Source organism: Microtus oregoni, unplaced genomic scaffold (assembly GCF_018167655.1).
Source record: "Microtus oregoni isolate MIOR12 unplaced genomic scaffold, Mior012 000045F_ref0000178, whole genome shotgun sequence".
Classification (NCBI taxonomy): domain Eukaryota; kingdom Metazoa; phylum Chordata; class Mammalia; order Rodentia; family Cricetidae; genus Microtus; species Microtus oregoni.
Genome location: NW_024543219.1, coordinates 6441363 through 6456584, shown reverse-complemented (window position 1 = coordinate 6456584; position 15222 = coordinate 6441363). Strand labels below are relative to the sequence as shown.

At 40.9% G+C, this 15222-nt stretch overlaps 1 long non-coding RNA gene and 1 other non-coding gene across 2 annotated transcripts in view; one reads left to right on the top strand and one right to left on the bottom strand.

Moving 5' to 3' along the window:
• The window catches only part of LOC121435045, an 86812-nt gene that overhangs the window by 59113 nt on the left and 12477 nt on the right, over window positions 1-15222 (top strand). The window lies entirely within an intron of this gene.
• LOC121435163 lies at window positions 12763-12865 on the bottom strand. Its single transcript, XR_005972551.1, has one exon. It is a non-coding gene; the product is annotated as a U6 spliceosomal RNA (small nuclear RNA).

The following is a 15222-nucleotide window of genomic DNA, read 5'->3' as shown; positions in this document are numbered from 1 at the left end:
ACAGCAACACCCCAGCTAGAGAGAGACCCTCATTAGTCAATCTCTTCCTCCTGCCCTCTTTTCCACTCAGAATGAAATGGAAGGAGCTCCCAGAAAAGCATGTGCAGCCTGGACAATTCATGATCCTCCTAAATAACCATCAGAAACTCTTGACTCTGGATCTGCTCTTTGGAATCTCAGAGAAGTAATATAGATCCATTGCTTCCCAGAAGCTCTCAGCTGCTGAGCGTCACTACCAGAAGGCCCAGGTCATGTTCACCTCCTCCAGGAAGCCCTCTGCCATCTGATTAGCACACACTGATCCACTTTTTTCTCATACGTTGAGAGCTTCAGACTTGCATGTTAATAGGGATGTCAGGCAGGGGTAGAACATAGAGCCATTCTTATTGAAAGCACAGGACACCCAGTGCTGACAGGATGGGAACAGTCTCTGCCCAGGTCTACTAGCTCTAATTTCTCAGGATAAACTGGAGATCTGTGAGCCACCAATGGGGGGAAGTCAGAAACCTTAGAGCTAACTGGAAGACAGCCATACTTGGTGACTCCTGCCCTGCTATTGGCTGTGATGTAAAGTATGGGAACCTCACGCTTCACCAGGGCACTCTCCTTTCCCTAGTATTAATGACACACAACCTAAAGGACTTCAGAAGGGGTGAAGTGCGGTGATGGACCTGAAATAGTAAGTCCTCTGGGCCTCCTTCCCCACTCAGAATGAAGATAGAGGGTACCCAACAAAACAGTTACAGCCTTGCCAACTCCTGACTCAGCCAAACTAATCATCATGAATTCTTGATATGGGTTTGCTCTTTAGGATCCCAGAGAAGCAGGATAGGCCTATTGCTTCCCAGAAGCTCCCAGTTCCTGAGCCCTAGCCCTGGTAGGCTCAAGCCCACCACATCCAGGAAACTCCCCCTCCCCTTCCCTGAACTCACTGCGTCTTCCCCAGGACCATTTATTTCTCCCTGTTTTCTGATGAGACCTAGGGCCTGCTTCCTTCTGCCTCACTCTGGTCTCTCCACGCTGTCCATTTTCTCTCGCAAGTAGTCTCCTCAGTCTAGACAACATGTCTATAAGCGAATCTTACAGCCACTGAACGAACGTCCTGAGGGCAGTTGAGTTGCTACAACACAAGTGACATCACAGGATTCCAAGAGCTCTCCAGGATACAATAGAATTTCCAGAGAAGGAACTGCTGATGTCACGGGCACAGCCTTCGCCTTCTTCTATTTCTCCCTGAACTGAGCAGAAGCTGAGCTTCAATTCCATGAGTCTTTCCTGTGACACAGGGGAAGCCATTCAGCACTTCCTCCTTCCAACACTAGAGATTTCTCTCTGCTTCATTAGAATCCTTTCACTGCTTCTCCCATGGAGAGTTGAACTGACTTAATAAAACACTGACCAAGAATGGCCCTTCCCCTCCTGAACATCCATACCCAATAATATGAGAAATAAAGCATGCCAAGAAATTAAGTCATAATGATGTGGAGGAGGAGGGTTGAGTCCTCTGAAGTGAAAAAGCACCTGGGGAAGGCTAAGGTTATGGTATAGTGGCTGTTGATAATTTGTAAGTGAGCTGAGACTGTTATGAGACCCAAACTGCTCTAGACTGCCCTCTCTCCATGCCTGTGTATTAGTCAGGGCTATCTAGAGTTATAAAATGGATCTCTGTGTATATTGAAAGGGGATTTGATTGAATGGCTTTCAGGTTGTGCTCTAGCTAATCCAAAAATGACTGACTATGGATAGAAAGTCCTAGAATCAAGTAGTTGCTCACTCCACAAGGCTGGTGTCTCAGCTGGTCTGCAGTATATGCTGGAATCTTAAGGAGATGGGCTCTAACACCAGTGAAGGAATGGTTCTGCTAACAAGGAGAGAGCAAGCAGAGAAAGGGTAAACGCTTCCTTCCTCCATGTACACATATAGGCTTCCAATAGGAGTGTTCTAGATTACATCTGGATTAAAGATCTGAATAAAAGGTGTGACCTCCGCCCTCAAAGATCCATACTAGAAGTCAACCTTCCTACTTCAAATTAAGAAGAAATCTCTCATTGGTGTGCCCTTGATTTTGCTTTTTTAGTTAATACCAGATGTAGTAACGTTGACAACCTAGAAAAGCTGTCACAGTCATGTTCCTTTCTTCACTAATATTCATGAGCAAATGTCTCCCTTTGAGAGTGAAAAGAAGGACTGGTGATAATCAATATGTACTTCTGAATCAGCTGGAGATCTCATGGTCATGATGACTTTTAGTGATCTCCGTATGACCATGGTTGGCTAAAGCAGGATGAAATACCAGTCTTTGGTTTCTTGGGTAGGAGGGGACCAGATAGAAACCCAGTTACAGAAGAATCTGTTTTATCTCTAGAATTGAAGATTTGAGATTCAGATAACTATTTTATGCTTGGTAGAAACTGGTGGGAAAGGGTACAAAGGGTCAGAAAATGGGTACTCTTTAAAGAAAAGGGAAGAAAGCAAAAACACTGTACCTGTAAGTATGGGGGGTGTCAAAAAGAGCCATGTGAATTTGGACTAGAACTCCAGACCATGTGTTACCTACTCCATGGATCCTGTGAAAGGAAAGGGCTTCTAGATAAAATAGGAGGACCCAGGGAAGACTCCTGTGGTGTCTTCATTGTGAACAACAGTAGAAGCCTCTAGTTGCTTTCAAAGCAAAAATGGTTTATTAAGATTTGAAGTCTCCATGGCAGTCAAAGGGGCAGGATTTGGAGGCAGCAACAACAGGAAACACATCATACTCCAGAGCTAAATCATATTCTAGACCTCACCACTGACACTAGCATGATGAGTGTGGACACTGCAGTTTGTGCCACCAAGGACACCAACTTTACATGATGTGCCTGGTGCTTCTTTAGAAGGTTTCAACATCTCTATCTTTCAAAATGGGATCCAGCCTTCCCCAAACCACCAAGTACAACACACTCCTCCATTTCTTTACAACATAAGCTTTGGCATGCAGTTGATCACTCAGGCTTGTATTTCGGACCTATCCTCTGTAGTAAGGGGTAGGGCTTCTGATGGGAAGTCCTCCACCAAAGCACTGGAAAGATGGTCATGTCTACCCTGCATCCTCCAGAAGGGGCTTCAAGAAGTAAAATTTACTAACTTTTCCTTTGTGGCTTATGCTTATTGTCACTCAGTATTTTAAATATAGCTTCATTTTGTGACTTTGAAATTATTCTTCCTACAATTGAAATTCACTCTGGACATAGAATTATATTTATATTCATGGAAGGTTATTTTTCTTTGCAGTGGGCTGGTTTACTTTTCCCCTTTATGACTTGCTGTGATGGCTCATATTGGCTGCCTACTTGACAAGTATTTGAGGATTTGACCTATCAGACTGCCTTGCAGGGATGCTTTGGTGGCATTTCCATGGAGCTAATTGATGGGGTAGGGCTCCGTCCTCTGTGTGTAGTGTCAGCCCTAGGCAAGGGATCCTGGGTCTTAGAGGAAAGGTAGCTGAGCAGAGCAGCAAGCAGCACTCTGACCATGATAGGACCGCTGCACTCATGACTCAGAACAGCTTTGGTCACTTGGACGGGATCACGCCAGTCAATATTCAAGCATGGGCTGGGATGTGTGCATGAGCCCCTTCTCCTCTAACAGATGAGCTTTTGACAAATCATGCCTTCTGGCAGAGGGAGAGTTTGTTTTCTTTATGAGTCTTCCCCTGGGGTTATTAAAAAGTAATTTAATGAAGAAGAACCAAAGTTGAGTTTCACAGATATGGGACAGACTTGGGGTTTAAAATGGGAAGAATTGAAGACTGAGTATATTCAAAATGCATTCTATAAAATTTTCAAAGAGTAAGCAAAAATATAATGAAATATATTTATTAAATTATTGATGTAAAGAATGTATTTTATATAGGGATCTTTTTAAATATCTTTAATAAATTCTGTTAAGAACAATGTGTCTATCAACTTTTGTATTAACCCATAAAACATTATCTATTCTGCTCATAATAGTGTTATATTTCAAATGGTAGCCTACAAACCGGAAAAAAAAATTTTTTTATCAACTACCTATCCAAAATATATAAAGAACTAAAAGACAAAACAAAAAACTGGATATCCAGAAAATAAATACCACAACTAAAAATGAGGAAACAGTTCTAAACAAAGTTTTCAATAGAGGAAATGCTAGTGTCTGGAAAACTCTTAGTCATCAGGACAATGCAAATCAAAACCATTTTAAGATTTCATGTAACACGAGTCAGAATAGATGAGATTAATGAAACAAATGATAGCATGTGTTGGTGAGACTGTAGAGTAAGAGAAACACTCATCCATTGCTATGGGAATGCAAACTTGTACAGCCACTATGGAAATAGTTGTGCCTGTTCCTTAGGAAGCTAGGAATCAATCAAGACCCAGTTGTACCACTCTTGGCATATATCCAAAGGATCCTTCACTTACCACAGAGACACACTTGCCTGCTCAACCATGTTCATTGCTGCTCTATTTAGAATAATCAGACATTGAAGATATTCTAGGTACTCCTCAATTTATGAATGTTTAACGAAAATATGGTACATTTACACCATGGGCTCAGCATTTAAAAAGGAAATCATGAAATCAGCAGGTAAATGGATAGAGCTAGAAAAAGTCATACGGAGTGAGATAACCCAGACACAGAAATACAAATATGGTATGTTTTCACTTATATATAGATGTTAAAGATGTTAAGTGTTGAATCGGAGATAAGTAAGCTACAACTTGTATAACCACAGACGAGACTTAGAGTAAGGGTCTGGGGTGGAGGGACTGATCTCCATAAGGAGGGGGAATAGAATAGATTGTACATTTTTATGGACGGATGAGGGATGGAGTCTGGAACAGTTATTCAAGCAAGAAGAGGGCACAAGTGAAGAAATATAGGGGAGGGAGAGCTAAAATTAAGAGTCAATTGAGGGATCTTATGGAACCCGAATAGAGTAGAACCACTCAAAAATATATACATATATGAAGGGAATCTAGATGAAATAGCAAAAGAAAGAAGAAAAGAAAGAACGAAAAAAGAAGAAAGAGGAAGGGGTGGGGAAGGGAGGGGAGGGGAAGAAGGGGAGGAAAGAAAGGGGAGGAGAGGGGAGGGGATGGAAGGGAGAGAATCCACAAAAGAAGGGAGACATAAGCCTAGCTGGATGTCTCTTGTCACTAAATGAAGCTTGCAGTCTTGGCATTGTGTTCCATTTAGTCGAGTTGTGGGTCAGAGCAGTCCAATAGGACCCCAAACAATCCAAGGTGTTGCAAGGATATTCATTTCTCCCCATAAACTAACAGGAAGGTGCAATTCCTGAAAACGGCACTAACACAAACCATTGAACTTGGAGAATTCAAGCTGATGTCTCCCTAGAGCCCTCATCACTTATGATCTAGATTTCATGGCATTGGAAGTTAGTCTGCTCACTATCAAAGGAGAAAGGTAAACACCAACCCAGCTACAAAACCTCCAATGTAGAATGGTGACCTGCATCCAAGATATGATGGTTTAATAGTGGGACAAAGCTTGTGGGAGTAACCAACCAGTATCTGACTTGATCAAAGGTCCACTCCCTGAAACGGAGCACACTGAGCATTGCTTGGCTGGCCAAGACCTGAGCTTAGATAGGCCATGGTCCATAGGGAAAAACAAATGCTACTGTTCTGCTTAAGGAACAGAAATAAAACGATTCCCAACAACATTCTGCTATACTCACAGACAATGCCTTTCTTGGCCATCATTAGAGCAGCTTCCTCCTGCAGCCAATGGGAACAAAGACAGGGATCCACAGCTAGACAATATGCAGAGAGGAGGAGATCTAGAACACTCGACCTTATATGAGATAAGCAAGCCATCAAAGAGCATTCCACCCTGGTTTCTGCTTCAAGCCCATGCTTTTGTTTCAGTCCTGTCTTCCCTTAATGATGGACTGTAACCTGTAAGCTGAAATAAACCCTCCCCTTCTCTAAAAACAAACAAACAAAAACAGTGTTTTGTTTCTGTGTTCCTTTCTAATTCATACATATTTCGTTTGATGCATGATCAGTCAATTGAGTGCCTTATTAATTGCATTATTCCTGTAGTAGAACCTCTGTTATGTGCTAACACATTTTCATAATCTACGAAAACAATGTATTCAGTGTACTCAGAGAATGTGATTGCTATTAACATTTGCCATACAGACTTCACCAGGTGCAGGAAGCTCTCATCTGCTCTGAGTTTCCCTAGAACTTTGTTATCAAATGTTTTATTTGTATCTATTGGCATAATCATGTGATTTTTCTATTTTATTTCATCCAGATGATAAGACACATTGATAAATTTTATAACTCCTAATATTGTTTTCTTGGGAGCCTGAAACTTGTTCCACTATATCTTAATATACGGTTGGATTTACTTATAATATTAATATCTATGTAAATAAGTGAAAGTAGGCCTATAACTATTCGCTTTTCTTAATTTTGTAAACAAGTCTAACATACCCTCAAAAAGAGTTGGTGCAGAGCCAGACATGGTGGCATACCCCCTTAATCCCAGCACTTAGAAGGTAGAGGCAGGCAGATTTTTGAGTTGTATGCCAACCTGGTCTACCTAGTGAGTTCTAGGACAGCCAGGCCACACAGAGAAACCTCCACTTGGAAAACACAAAGCAGAGAGTTGAGGCTCTGTTTTCATTATGTTTGGGAACAGCTTTCATTGAAAAGCCATTGCTGAGGTGAACACAATGATTCCAGCATGTAACCCAGCACATAGGAGGCATAGACAAGAGGATTACTGCAATGTTGAGTCCTGCCTGGTGTACATAGTGAGTCCTAGGCCAGTGAGAGCCACATAGCAGACTGTCTTATTTGAAAAGGGCATTATTTCTTCTCTAGAGCTAGGAGAATCTAGACTTTTCCTGTGAAGCAGTCTGAGCCTGGAGATTTCAGTGTGGTGAGGTCAATTTCTACCTAAGTTCCTTGTTTTGTATGGCTTCACCTTGATACCTGACAGAAACAATTGCGAATGGAAGGGTTTATTAGAACTCAGTCCATCTCAGCAGGGTCCAGAGGTGGGAAGCTGAAATTGTTTCCATGGCAGCATGCCAGGAAGCTGCCCACAGGCTCAAGGACCTAGGCCAGGCTTTACTGCCCAGAGGCACAGCTATAGTGATCTGCTTCTCCCAAGGAAGCCCCTCTGTAGAGTCCCCAACCTCCTGAGGTTGCACCAAGAGCTGGAGGACAGATGTTCAAAATGTGAGCCAGCCCTGTGGGGAGGTTTCTGAGACGCTCTAAAGAAGAGTCTAAGTGGAGGAAGTAGCTCTCTGGGGAGGGAGGTACTGGGGATTATCTTGTCCTGCCTGGCCCCTTCCCATCTTTGTGTCTCCGCTTTTTGTCAGCCATGAGGAGAACTGTTTCCACTCATCTTATATTGCTATTGTGGTGTCCCAACCAAGTCAATGGTCTTGAGCATCCACATATTGAGGTCACGGGAAGTGCTCAGCAGCATAAACCCTTCTCTTCTTAAGTCAGTGGTTCTCAACCTTCCTAACACTGCACCCCTTTAAGACAGTTCCTCATGTCATGGTGACCCCCTAACCATAAAATTATTACTTGCTATTTCATAAGTATAATTTTTATTGTTATAAATTGTAATATAAATAACTGTTATGCAGGATATATGATATATGACCCCTATGAAAATGTCCTTTCACAGCCCACGTATGTGGCCCATAAATTGAAAACCACTACATAAGTCATGCTTTCTGGATTTTCATTAACAGTATTATAAAATATTTTAGACAGAATTCAAGTCAGGCAATTTACCATAGTAAACTAGTGTACCATTTTACATCTTTTTTTTTAATTTATTTATTTATTAAGGATTTCTGCCTCGTCCCCACAACCGCTTCCCATTTCCCTTCCCCTCCCCCGATCAAGTCCCCCCCCCCTCATCTGCTCGAAGAGCAATCAGGGTTCCCTGACCTGTGGGAAGCCCAAGGACTGCCCACCTCTATCCAGGTCTCGTAAGGTGAGCATTCAAACTGCCTAGGCTCCCACAAAGCCAGTACGTGCAGTAGGATCAAAAACCCACTGCAATTGTTCTTGAATTCTCAGTATTCCTCATTGTCCGCTATGTTCAGCTAGTCCGGATTTATCCCATGCTTTTTCAGACCTAGGCCAGCTGGCCTTGGTGAGATCCCAATAGAACATCCCCATTGTCTTAGTGTGTGGGTGCACCCCTCGTGGTCCTGAGTTCCTTGCTCGTGCTCCGTCTCCTTCTGCTCCTGATTTGGACCTTGATATTTCTGTCCGGTGCTCCCGTGTGGGTCTCTGTCTCTGTCTCCTTTCATCGCCTGATGAAGGTTAATATTCCTGAGGATGCCTATGTGTTTGTCTTTGGATTCACCTTATTTAGCTTCTCTAGGAACATGAATTATAGGCTCAATGTCCTTTATTTATGGCTAGAAACCAAATATGAGTGAGTACATCCCATGTTCCTCTTTTTGGGTCTGGCTTACCTCACTCAGGATAGTGTTTTCTATTTCCATCCATTTGTATGCAAAATTCAAGAAGTCCTTGTTTTTTACTGCTGAGTAATACTCTAATATGTATATATTCCATACTTTCTTCATCCATTCTTCCGTTGAAGGGCATCTAGGTTGTTTCCAGGTTCTGGCTATTACAAACAATGCTGCCATGAACATAGTTGAGCATATACTTTTGTTGTATGATAGGGCCTCTCTTGGGTATATTCCCAAGAGTGGTATTGCTGGATCCAGGGGTAGGTTGATCCCGAATTTCCTGAGAAACCGAAACACTGCTTTCCAGAGTGGTTGCACAAGTTTGCATTCCCACCAGCAATGGGTGAGTGTACCCCTTTCTCCACAACCTCTCCAGCAAAGGCTATCATTGGTGTTTTTTATTTTAGCCATTCTGACAGGTGTAAGGTGGTATCTTAAAGTTGTCTTGATTTGCATTTCCCTGATCGCTAAGGAAGTTGAGCATGACCTTAAGTGTCTTTTGGCCATTTGAAGTTCTTCTGTTGAGAATTCTCTGTTCAGATCAGTGCCCCATTTTATAATTGGGTTGATTAGCCTTTTACGGTCTAGTTTCTTGAGTTCTTTATATATTTTGGAGATCAAACCTTTGTCAGTTGCAGGGTTGGTGAAGATCTTCTCCCAGTCAGTGGGTTGTCTTTTTGTCTTAGTGACAGTGTCCTTTGCTTTACAGAAGCTTCTCAGCCTCAGGAAGTCCCATTTATTCAATGATGCCCTTAGTGTCTGTGCTGCTGGGGTTATACATAGGAAGTGGTCTCCTGTGCCCATGTGCTGTAGAGTACTTCCCACTTTCTCTTCTATCAGGTTCAGTGTGTTCAGACTGATATTGAGGTCTTTAATCCATTTGGATTTGAGTTTTGTGCATGGTGATAGATATGGATCAATTTTCATTCTTCTACAGATTGACATCCAGTTTTGCCAGCACCATTTGTTGAAGATGCTCTCTTTTTTCCATTGTATACTTTTAGCTCCTTTATCGAAGATCAGGTGTTCATAGGTTTGTGGGTTAATGTCAGGGTCTTCTATTCGATTCCATTGGTCGACTTCTCTGTTTTTATGCCAATACCAAGCTGTTTTCAATACTGTAGCTCTGTAATAGAGTTTGAAGTCAGGGATGGTAATGCCTCCAGACAAACCTTTATTGTATAAGATTGTTTTGGCTATCCTGGGTTTTTTGTTTTTCCATATAAAGTTGATTATTGTCTTCTCCAGATCTGTGAAGAGTTTTGATGGGATTTTGATGGGGATTGCATTGAATCTATAGATTGCTTTTGGTAGAATTGCCATTTTTACTATGTTGGTCCTCCCAATCCAAGAGCAAGGGAGGTCTTTCCATTTTCTGGTGTCTTCTTCAATTTCTTTCTTCAAAGACTTATAGTTCTTGTCAAGTAGATCTTTCACTTCCTTGGTCAGGGTTACCCCAAGGTATTTTATGCTATTTGTGGCTATCGTGAAAGGTGATGCTTCTCTGATTTCCCTCTCTGCTTCCTTATCCTTGGTGTATAGGAAGGCAACTGATTTTTTGGAGTTGATCTTGTATCCTGCCACGTTACTAAAGCTGTTTATCAGCTGTAGGAGTTCTTTGGTAGAATTTTTGGGGTCGCTTATGTACACTATCATATCATCTGCAAGTAACGAAAGCTTAACTTCTTCCTTTCCAATACGAATCCCCTTGATCTCCTTATGTTGTCTTATTGCTATTGCTAGAATTTCAAGCACTATATTGAAGAGGTATGGAGAGAGTGGACATCCTTGTCGTGTTCCTGATTTTAGTGGGATGGCTTTGAGTTTTTCTCCGTTTAATTTAATGTTAGCTGTTGGCTTGCTGTAAATAGCTTTTATTATATTTAGGTAGGACCCTTGTATCCCTATTCTCTCCAAGACCTTTATCATAAAGGGGTGTTGAATTTTGTCGAATGCTTTTTCCGCATCTAGTGAAATGATCATATGGTTTTTTTCTTTCAGTTTATTTATATGGTGGATTACATTGATAGATTTGCGTATGTTGAACCAGCCCTGCATCTCTGGGATGAAGCCTACTTGATCATAATGGATAATTTTTCTTATGTGTTCTTGGATTCGGTTTGCCAGTATTTTATTGAAGATTTTTGCGTCGATGTTCATGAGTGAGATCGGTCTGTAATTCTCTTTCTTGGTTGGGTCTTTTTGTGGTTTTGGTATCAGGGTAACTGTAGCTTCATAAAAGGAATTTGGCAATGACTCTTCTGATTCTATATTGTGAAATACCTTAAGGAGTATAGGTATTAATTCTTCTTGGAAGTTCTGGTAGAATTCTGCATTGAAACCATCTGGTCCTGGGCTTTTTTTCGAAGGGAGATTTTTGATAACCATTTCTAATTCTTCGCGAGAAACCGGTCTATTTAGATCATTCACCTGGTCTTGGTTTAGCTTTGGTATATGATACTTATTTAAAAAAATGTCCATTTCTTTTGTATTTTCCAGTTTTGTGGCATACAGGCTTTTGTAGTAAGATCTAATGATTCTCTGAATTTCCTCTGTGTCTGTGGTTATGTCCCCCTTTTCATTTCTGATCTTATTTATTTGCGTGTTCTCTCTCTGTCGTTTAATTAGTTTGGATAGGGGTTTGTCGGTCTTGTTGATTTTCTCCAAGAACCAGCTTTTTGTTTCATTGATTCTTTGGACTGTTTTCTGTGTTTCTATTTTGTTGATTTCAGCCCTCAGTTTTATTATTTCCAGTCTTCTACTTCTCCTGGGCGCGTCTGCTTCTTTTTTTTCTAGAGCTTTCAGGTGTGTTTTTAAGTCCCCAATGTATGCATTCTCCGTTTTCTTTAAGTGGGCACTTAGTGCTATGAACTTTCCTCTTAGCACTGCTTTCATTGTGTCCCATAGGTTTGAGTATGTTGTCCCTTTATTTTCATTAAATTCAAGGAAGACTTTAATTTCTTTCTTGATTTCTTCCTTGACCCAGGTGTGGTTCAGTAGTTGACTGTTCAGTTTCCATGAGTTTGTCGGTTTTTTGGGGGCAGCGTGGTTGTTGCCTTCTAACTTTAATCCGTGGTGATCTGATAAGACACAGGTGGACACTGATATTTTTTTGTATCTGTGGAGGTTTCCTTTGTTTCCGAGTATGTGGTCAATTTTTGAGAAGGTTCCATGAGCTGCAGAGAAGAAGGTATATTCTTTCCTATTTGGGTGGAATGTTCTATAGATGTCTGTTAAGTCCATTTGCTTCATTACCTCCAATAATTCTCTTAATTCTCTATTAGGTTTCTGTCTGATTGACCTGTCCCTTGGAGAGAGAGGTGTGTTGAAGTCTCCTACTACTAGTGTGTGTGGTTTGATGTCTGCCTTGAGTTCTAGTAATATTTCTTTTACATAAGTAGGTGCTTTTATATTGGGGGCGTATATATTCAGGATTGAGACGTCCTCCTGATGAATTGTTCCTGTTATGAGTATAAAGTGACCGTCTCGGTCTCTTTTGATTGATTTTAGTTTGAAGTCAGTTTTGTTAGAAATTAGTATGGCCACACCTGCTTTTTTCTTAGGACCATTTGCTTGAAACACCTTTTCCCAACCCTTTACTCTGAGTAGGTGCCTGTCTTTGTGGTTGAGATGTGTTTCTTGCAAACAGCAGAATGTTGGATCCTGTTTTCGTATCCAATCTTTTAGCCTGTGCCTTTTTATAGGTGAATTGAGCCCATTAATATTAAGTGATATTAATGACCAGTGGTTGTTTACTCCGGTTATTCTTATTGCTTTTGGTAGTAGAGATTGTGTGTCTCCTTTCTTTGAGATGTGCTCGTGAAGGGTCATTAGATGCCTGGGTTATTGTAGGCAGTGTTGGCAGTGTTGGATTCCTTGGGTTGCGATTTTCCTTCTATTACTTTCTGTAGGGCTGGATTTGTGGCTACGTATTGTTTAAATTTGTTCTTATCCTGGAATGTCTTGTTTTCTCCGTTGATAGTGAACGATAGCTTGGCTGGGTATAGTAGTTTGGGTTTGCATCCATGGTCTCTTAGCTTCTGCAGAACCTCTATCCAGGACCTTCTGGCTTTCATAGTTTCCATCGAGAAGTCAGGTGTAAGTCTGATCGGTTTACCTTTATAAGTTACTTGCCCTTTTTCTTTTGCAGCTCTTAATATTCTTTCTTTAACCTGTATATTTTGTGTTTTGATTATTATATGGCGAGGAGATGTTTTTCTTTGATCCAGTCTGTTTGGTGTTCTGTATGCTTCTTGAATATTTAAATGAATCGAATTTGCGTGTCATCCTTGCGCAGGGGCCATGCTAATCTTCTCTGTATCGTTCCAATTTTAGTATATGTGCTGCCGAAGCGAGCACACCATTTTACATCTTAAGTCTTTATAGACAAGCTTAAATAGCTAATAGAAAGTTTACACACAGTGGTAGCACCTGCTACTTGAAAGCTAATGCACATTTTGCTACCTGGTGTAGTTCATAGGAAAGAGGAGGTAGAGTTAAGTTTTATTGTGAGTACATATTAAAATCATCTTTTCACTTTATTTGAAAATGCCAGGTCAGTGAGATCAGAGTCAATTAGTTACCTAGGCAAAATACATCCACGACAAGAACAGCTTTGGGTGGCAAACATAGTTCACAGCTTTCTATGAACAAACCCACTTCCCTATAGCACTCATTCCAAAAGCTATTGTCAGATATCCATGCTTGAGTAGTTGTGAAAGTATTAATAACAGTCTCACACATCAGAGGAATTGCTTTGCTCACCTTCATACAGACTTGAATGGCTTAGATGCAGGAGAATGGCAAGATGCAGAGTAATGGATTCGACTTAACATTGTGTGGCAAATGACACTGTAAATATTTACTCAAGATCTTCCTTACCCATCTAGATAATGGCTGAATGGCAGTACAACCCTTTCAGTTCACAAAGCTTAAACCAACAACACCCCAACATTCCTCTGTAAGTCCCGTTTGAGACAGTATGGCTTCCTCTTGGATGCTGATTCTGATTTTAATCAAGGATGCATCAAAAACGTTGGTGTGTATCCTAACATATTTCCACATATACGATCTTACATTATTTTACAACACAATACTATTCATTAGATATACCACACAGATTTTTTTTATCTTTTGCCTTGTCTCTGATAATATATCTATGAAGTGTTCTGTGTGTATAACTTAGGGATTATTTTTTAACTTATTCTCCTAGTGTGTTTCTACACTTTTCATACGTAATCCTCCTCCAATCTCTTTGATACTAAGCATAATCTTTAATTTTTTTCCTGTAGAGTACCCCATCTATAATAAATATTAGTTGGCTTAAGTATGAAGTACATAACATACTGATGTTTTATGATTAATTGAACAATATTTTTGTTTGACTATGTATGGTTCTATGGTTATAGTTCCATCTTGTATAACACCATGTTTCCTGCTGTTAATTGTCTAATTTCCCGTTTCTTTGTTTCCCATATACTCATCTGTTAGTTCATCAGCAAACCTTTCAACAGATCTTGACCATTCTCTCCTTTCTTCCCTGCAGCCCTTATCCCAGTCCTTTCAGTCCTGGTTGCAGGTGTCTTCTGAACTATTCTGACAACTGCATTCCTAATGCTGCTGGTTGTATGCTCTCTGCTGCACCCTGTACCTTCTCTTGCTCTGTCATTGAGACACACCTTTCACCAGCTCCCACCAGAAAGGTACAGGGCAGGTAAACTTTTTAAAAATGGTATTGCAATCTGTTTTGTTATATGTTCATTCTTGACATCTTGGGCATCCTCTTGGCCCATTGAAGTCATTGGAACTCTTTTGTCTAAATTCCAGTGCAAATGACAAGAAGTCAGGAGCTGTTGCAATAAACACTAGCCTTGTCTTTAGTGGTCTAAAATTTCATGATGACATCCCTGGTGTGATCTTTTCAGTCACGTTGCTTGATGCTCAATGAACTCTACTACAGTTGAAATCTTATACCATGGCACTCTACTGTCTTATATTTCTTCTCTTATACTTTCGATCTCTTCACTTTTTCTGTGCCTGTTCATGTCAGTGACTACTCGCATGATATCTTGGATTGATTTGTATATTTTTTTTCTCTCCTATTGTCTGTATCTTTGCCTTTTTGGCCACCTCTCAATTTAGAGTTGGTGGCATCATCTTTCTTGCTGTTTTTGAATAGCCTCTCCTTTACATAATATCTTAGGTATGATCTTTCTAATCCAAAATATTCTCCTGCTGTATTCTCTAGGCTTTTTCTAGGAAAATTTTTTGTGCTTGGTTTTCTCTTTTAAATACTGGAAGACTTTCTCAGTTTTTTGTATGTCCCATGTTTCTGTATTTCATAGTGAGACACTAAAAACAAGGAGAGGGTTAAACTCCCAAGTGCATGGTCATGGATTATCTATTGGCTGGGTGTAGTAATAAGAAGCAGCGAGGCTGCGTCCCCAGCACCCTGGCTGCCTGCCCGGCTAGCTTATGCCCCGAAATAATTACACAGACACTGTATTCTTTTAAACACTGCTTGGCCCTTTAGCTCTAGCCCTTACTGGCTAATTCTGTTATCCCGATCAACCCATCTCTAATAATCTGTGAGAACCGGTCTTACCGGGAAGATTCTAGCCTAGTCCATCCTGGGTTGGAGCTTCATGGCGTGTGTCTACCCGGGAGCGGGGCATGGCGTCTCTCTCAGGCGTCTGCTCCCGAGAGGAGAGCTGTGG